Here is a 6000-nt window from a genome sequence, read left to right on the forward strand (position 1 = left end):
TGGCAATCTAAAGCATCCAACAGTGGAGTAGGCTGCCTCGGGGGGTGGTGAGTTCCCCGTCTGTGAAGGTGTTCGAGGTGAGACCGGATGACTGCTGCTCAAGAGAGGCTCAGCGTGGGGGAAGCTCTTGAATCATATGGAAGAGGACAGCAGACTGCTTGACCCCTGAGGTCCTTTTCAGGTGCAGAATGTTTTTTGGAGGGTCCCCTCTCCCCCCTGAAATTCCAGGCAAGATTAGCAGACAGTGAACAGTTCCTACCTCCCCTTCCTTCCAGCCGTGATGATCTGGCAGAAAAAAGGGAAGACCCCATGCCTTTCCATACCCAGCCACAACCTCAGCACAGCAAAAACAAGACAGCACAGTGGTTAGAGGCACTGGCTCCGAAGCCAGGGTTCAAATGCCAGCTCTACCCCTATCTAGCTGTGTGACCTTTGGTAAGTTACTCAGCCTCTCTGTGCTTCACTTTCTTTATGTATAAAATGGAGATAGTAACAATGTTGTCAAAATTAGAATTAACATACATAAAGCTCCTACTACAGTGCCTGGCATAGACTAATGTGTGAAAAAAAGTGTGTCGTATTAATGATTTTTTTAAAACTTCTCATCTCGGCCTTTTACAGTTTGCAGTACTGAGTGCCTAGTGTTTCCTTTGATCTTCACCAAGGCTTGGTGAGAAAAGTAAGCAAGACAAGTATTATCACTGCCCCTTTTACAGATGAGGAAATAGATACTCAAAGGGGAGCAGGGACCCACCCCAGGTCCCACAAATCATAAATGGCAGAGCTGGGATTCAGATTTGGTTCTGTCTAATCCCTATCCCTCGTGTCCTCCTCAACTCTGCTGGTCAACTGCCCTGACTCAGAGGGCAGGAGAAGGAACAAACAGGTCTAAAGATAAGTCAGAGTCCCATGCCAGGGTGGGCTGGGCATGAGTGAGCATGTCCGCGGGTCCCCAAGCAGCTCTCTGTGTCATGGAGAGAAGCATGGAGCGGGCTGGGCCCAGAAGCTGGTAGCTCGGGGTGCACAGGACGAGGCTGCTGCTGCCTCATGGAGCTGGGGAAGCAGGTGGGCTGGGGACGGAGGCTCAATGGAATGACTCGGTGGAGTGGGGGCCGGAGGACAGGTGCGTGGGAGCATGGAGGTAGGTGGTGGGAGGGATGAGCACCAAGCTTACCTATGCTGTGCACAGCTGGGGCACAGCAGCCTGGGTGGTTGCACCCCAGTGATGCAGAGGGGGACAGATGGCTTCCAGGGGCGGCCTTGTGAGTAAGCATGAGGTGCCTGGAAATGTTCCTAAAGGTATCTATGACAGGTGTGTGTGTGTGTGTGTGTGTGCAGGGAAGGTTATGATAATGACAATAAAAATAGCTAAAATTTATGGGGACCTTCTATGTGCCTGACAAATACATCAAAGTAAGGTTTACAGAGTGCTTCGCACAGGGCCAGGCACACAGTAGGTACACAATAAATATGCTTGTTACTACTATCATTGCCATCACTGTCCTCTCAGTGAGTCCTCGTAACATCCTACTAGGTAGGGATGAGGGTCCCACTTCACAGGTGAGGAAACTGAGGCTCACTGAGGAGCACAGCGGAGTCCCACCTTCACCCTCACCCCACCATGCCAAACAGTGGTGGTGGCAGTGGGTAAGCAGCTTTATAAATAACAAGGTGCCACACGCACCCCTGAAAGTGTGCACCAGATTATTTGTTGAATGAGTCTCCGAGAGCCCACAGGCCCGTCAGTGTGGAAGGGGCAGGGGGAGGGAGCTGCACCAACAGATGGAGCAGCAAGGTGGGTGGCATGTGAGGACACACAATCAGGGCATCCCTGTGGGGGCTGGGCTTGGGAGCTGCGAATGAAGGGACAGTGTCTCCAGTGCACAGGCAGGTGTAGGGGCCCCTGTGCCTGAGGATTGATGCGGGGGGTGGGGCCACTTAGAAATGGGAAGGCTCCCAGGGAAGCCAGGTGTAGCTGGAGGCTGGACTCTACTGGGAAGGGTCGTGGTTGTGGCCAGGAGGGGTAGGAGGCCCTGGGCCGAAGGTACAAAGATAAGTGAGTGAGAGAGAGAGAAAGTAGAAGAGAGGTTTAGGGGGTGAGCCATAGCATAAAGTGTGTTAGCAAACGTGCTGGTGTGCACACACACGTGCACACACACAAAGGCCTGGGGCAAAGTGTTCAGCACCCAGACAGACATGCACATGGTACTTCAGGATGAGCTTGCTGGGCGGCAGGGACTGGTGTGTCTGGGAGGGTGTGCACACGTGCTGTGTAGACCTGGGAGGGATGGGGTGTCTAGAAGGAGAGAGTGTGTTGCAAGGACTGAAGGTGTACAAGGAAGAAGCACAGGTGTGCCTGCGATGGCTGTGAGCCTGGGGAGGTGAGTGGTTGGATGGCGGCTGTGTGCATCTAAGGGTGAGGGCTGGCAGTGCTGCGCTGGGGGCTCTGGGGGCACATAGTGGCCGTGTGTGTGTTGTGTACATGACAGCAAGGTGCCTGAGGGAGGTCTCAAGGAGGCAGGCACGAGGTGGCAGCCTCTCTGGGTGGGGAGTGTGGGCGGTATGCTGCCAGGAGGTGTATTGTGTACGCAGGTGTGTGTGCCTGTGTAGGTGTCTGTCTGGGTGGGTGCCACCGAGCGCGTGTATCATTGTCAGAGTGTCTGTGTCACTGGCAAGGGCAAGCAGGAGGGAGCAGCTGGACCTGGGTAGTGACTGAGCCTGGAAGGAAAGAGGGGTCACCATCAGCCACTCGCGCACCCAGCCCCTCCTCTCAGAACTCCACTGTCATATGGATTCAGCCCAGGCCCGGGATCCTGGAAAGAACTGCCCAGCAGCCGTGGCTGGTTGGTCCATCCCGCCCACCCCTGTGGATCTGAGGATAGGATGGGTCTGAGAACACTTCCTCTAGCATGAATGAAGAGCCCCCAGCCAGACCCTTCTCCCCTGTCTCCCAAAAGATCCAGCCACACCTCAGGTGCCAGCATCCCTGGAGCCATCCCTGGAAGCAAGAGGAGGTAGGACTGAGGGGCTGAAGCACCCACAAAACAGAAGGCCTCACAGTTAGCAGACTGCAGACCTCCCTCCCCTTCTCCTTCCCTCTCCCTTCTTTCTTTCTCCTTCTCTGGCAGAAGACAGAGAAAGTAAGACCCTACTGTCCACCCTCCCCTAAAACGAACACCCAGACACTGGGAAGGTAGACAACAGGGAAGGATAAGAATGAATGGAAGAGGAGAGACGCCCACCCGCCAACACATACAAAAACGGCTATCTGGAAGCCACCAGGGCAGCCAAGGGACTGGGGACCCAAGACCCACCCCCTAAAAATCTATTTCATTATTCCAGGTGGACAGCCTCTTCCTTCACCTCCAGACACCAAGAAAAAGCCCCTCCCAGCCCTTGCTAGCTCAACGAGGCATCGAATGCCCTCTCCCAAGACTCAGGAGGGGGGTGAGAGTAAAGGAGACAACAGCACCCCAATTGTGCCCCAAGAGCCCATCAAGGGTTCAAGGACTCATACCCCAACCCAAAGACCCCAGGGAAGACTGCTGCTTCAGCTGGGGGAGGAGGCTGGGACATGAGAAATGGTCCCTTCCTCTTTAGGGGTGGGGGAGCAAGCCAAGGGCCCTGCAGCTTCCTCTCCCCCTGCAGCACTCTCTGACCAGAACCCTGTCACCGCCCCCGGCGCATTCCCACCCCAGCAAAGCCCCCTCCTACTGATTTCCCAGTCTCCCTCTCTCATCACCCCCAGCCTTCCCCCGCAAGCTTCCGCTCCTCTCCCTCAGACCCCATCTTTCCCAGCTCTCCACCAGCACAGACCCGTCTCTGCCTGGAGCACCTTGGCACATTCCCCTCTACTCTCTCCCAATAACCTCTTCTCCCCTTGGCTCCCATCCCCCCAGGAAAGCCTGGTTCTCAGTGGGTCCCCTCAGGACGAAGCCCTTGGCCTGGCCCCTTTCCTTCCCTCTCCACTTCTCTCTCTTCTCCAGCCCCCTCTCCTCTCCTCCCACGAAGCCCAGTTTCTCGCTGGTTAGACCCTCCAGAACACAACAGCTCCTCTGGCCCGGCGCTGCTTCAAGCCTCTGGGGCTAGCACAGACTGGGGACCCCCCTTTTAGAACCCCCTCTCAGTCCTCTGGATGCCCCTCCTTCTCTCTCCATCCCTTCCCCCAAAGACCCTTCCTCCCACCCCTCCCCATTCTCCCCAGCTCTCAGGGCCAGTGCCCCTTCCACAGGAGTCTCCAACCCCCAAGCCCCCAGCGGCTTTGCCTCCTCGCTGTCACCGGGCCAGCCCTCTCAGCGCGGCGCCCCCGCCCCCCAATTCATCCGTCCTGCCTCCCTCGCCCCTTCCGATCCGCTCCCCTCCCCCGATCGGCTCCCGCCCCCCCCCGTCTCCGCCGCAGCCCCCCCCCCCATTTTACCTGGTTCTGGGGCGCCAGAAGCTGGAGGGTGGGTAGCAGAGCTACAGGGCCGCCCCGTCTCCGACGGGTGGCAGAGCCTGGGCTAGCGGTGTCTGCCGCCTCGCGCCTCTCTCGCTCCCCGCCGCGTCCCCGCCCGCCCGCCCGCCCCGCCGCGGTGCCTCTCCGAGGATGCTCCGCGAGTCAGGGCGGCTGCTCCCGCCGCCGCATCCCTGCAACACCGACTGACGGCAGCATCAGCACCAGTGCCCGCCCCCGAGACGCGCGCATTGGACCACGCTGCGCTGACGGGCGAGCAGCGCAGCCAATGCAAGGGCGCAGAAGCCGCCAGTCCGGCGGCTCCACAGGCCCACTGCCTCCCCCGCGCGGGACTCAGGCGTCCCGGCCCCGCGGCACCCGCGCTCCTCCCAGCCTCTCGAGGTTCTCGGGCGCCCGGGCCCCCAACCAGGCGGGCCCCAAACCCGGCCTCAATGTCTTTTCCGGGAACCCAAGCACCCTCGCCCTTCGCCCCTTAGTTCGGGGCCTTGGGTCCCGCACCCTCCCCCCACAACCAGCGGGTCTTCGCGCAGCGCAGGGGCTGGGACAAGCCGAAGGAGAGACTGTGGACCCGGACTCAGGACGCCGCGGGAGCAGGGCTGGTTCGGGGCCTGGGCCGCAGCGCCCTCTGCTGGCTACGCCCAGGGGCGGGCCCGGGCTTCGAGGAGCCTAAAGAGGGACTCGGTGGGTCCACGGCTGCTGGGGGCTTTTTCCAGCCGGTAGCCTGGCCCCCGCCTCCCACCGTCCGGAGGGCCCCTGGCTTGGAGCCCCCAGAACTGAAGAGGAAGGGGCTTTGCTGGGATAAAGACGGAGGCGGTGGGGGTAGGAAAGGCAGAGATGGGGACGGGGTAGACCTAGGAACTTGGGGGTTTCCCAGTCCTGCCTCATGGGAATCCCAGAGTTTGAGGCCAAACTCTCAGTTCTGCCTGGAACCCTGGACTGGGGTACGAGTAGGTGTGGGGGCGGGGTTGCGGCTGCATATGCCTGGTGACTGAGGGCATCTGGCAGCAGCCCCCTTCTCTGTTCTCCTCCTCCCATCCATGAGTTTCAGTTAGAGTGGTGCTGGGGGGCGCAGGTCTTTCCTGTAACGGTACATGCATCACTGTGCATGTGTATGAGTGTGGGGGACTGGGGGACACCCTTCACTCACTCTGCCAATAAAAGTGTACACACACTGGCACCTAGTGTGTATACCCCGAGGTCGGTCACTGGGCTGCTGAATGAGAGTGAAATGACAGTGTGTGTGTGTGTGCGCACGCGAACACGCGCACGTGCCAGACCATTCTGCCAGCTCACTCCAGGACCCTGATTTCTGTTGCAGGGTCTGTGATCTGCACAGGTGGTAGTAGTTAGCACTTCCTTAGCCAGAGGCAACATGCGAGAACACTTACATTCAACCACCAATGCATGCACATCGGGGCACTCACAGCCATGCACACCTATCTGTGAACACTGAGCATTCCCAGAGACACACAAGAACACCTACAGAAATGCCCCACCATGGTAACACACCCACAGGAAGCATATACTGCCCAAGAACATACACATTT

General features: G+C 58.6%; 1 protein-coding gene across 24 annotated transcripts in view; it reads right to left on the bottom strand.

Moving 5' to 3' along the window:
- NRXN2 (neurexin 2) overlaps nucleotides 1-4640 on the bottom strand; it is a 116412-nt gene extending 111772 nt beyond the window's left edge. For 22 of the 24 annotated variants that reach the window (XM_030811088.1, XM_030811080.1, XM_030811079.1 and 19 more), the window contains exon 1: nucleotides 4418-4621. The gene's annotated coding sequence lies outside the window, so the exon portion shown is untranslated. Of the gene's footprint in view, nucleotides 1-4417 lie in introns of all 24 variants that reach the window. The other 2 variants (XM_030811076.1, XM_030811090.1) reach the window with 1 other exon arrangement.
- Nucleotides 4641-6000: the final 1360 nt, after the last annotated feature.

This window comes from Nomascus leucogenys, chromosome 4 (assembly GCF_006542625.1).
Source record: "Nomascus leucogenys isolate Asia chromosome 4, Asia_NLE_v1, whole genome shotgun sequence".
In the NCBI taxonomy this organism is placed as follows: domain Eukaryota; kingdom Metazoa; phylum Chordata; class Mammalia; order Primates; family Hylobatidae; genus Nomascus; species Nomascus leucogenys.